The following is a 689-nucleotide window of genomic DNA, read 5'->3' as shown; positions in this document are numbered from 1 at the left end:
CTTTCCCTGAGGAGCTGGAGGGTATTGCCAATGCCCTTTCCAGGCTGGGGCCAGTGCAGCCAGAGCTGGTGACTAACACCTCCTGGTTTACAGCTTGTTTCCCGGGTGCTGGGGCTTTGGTTTGGGTAGCTGACTCACCACAGCACCTTCCCGCTCTGCCACTGCAGCTCCTGACAAATACTTTCCATTTTCCCATTATTTTAATTGCCCTAGTTTGAGAAAACTGCTCTGGACTGGCTCTGGGCTGAAGTGACCTGTTGGCAGCCCCAACCAGGCACTCCCATGGCAGTGGCAATGGGGGACGATGGGGTGGGACACCTGTCTCCATGGCACACATGGCCTTGGTGCATGGGCATGCAAGGAGCATCAGCAGCAGTAGTTTCCAGCAGTCATTGAAGGTGGCACACGGGCAGCCAGCGGTGCGCGAACGCCGGCTCCATGCGGCTGAATGCAGCCCGACAGGTTTGTGGAGAAGCTTGTCCCGTTCAGCTGGATTTTTGGAGAGGCTGGAGCCAGTCTCAGCACCAGCTGCTTCCCGTGAGGTGCTGCTGGCTCCGGCAGGGCCGTGCGTGGCACCAGGTCATGGCCTTAAGCCACGGAGCAGCTCGGCTGCGTCGCAGGGCAAGCACAGCCTGAGGATGGGAGACACAAACCCTGGTCCCTGCTCCATGCTTTGTGCCAACACTGTG

The sequence above is a fragment of the Acanthisitta chloris genome, unplaced genomic scaffold, assembly GCF_000695815.1.
Source record: "Acanthisitta chloris isolate BGI_N310 unplaced genomic scaffold, ASM69581v1 scaffold19291, whole genome shotgun sequence".
In the NCBI taxonomy this organism is placed as follows: domain Eukaryota; kingdom Metazoa; phylum Chordata; class Aves; order Passeriformes; family Acanthisittidae; genus Acanthisitta; species Acanthisitta chloris.
This window is presented reverse-complemented; position numbering follows the sequence as displayed.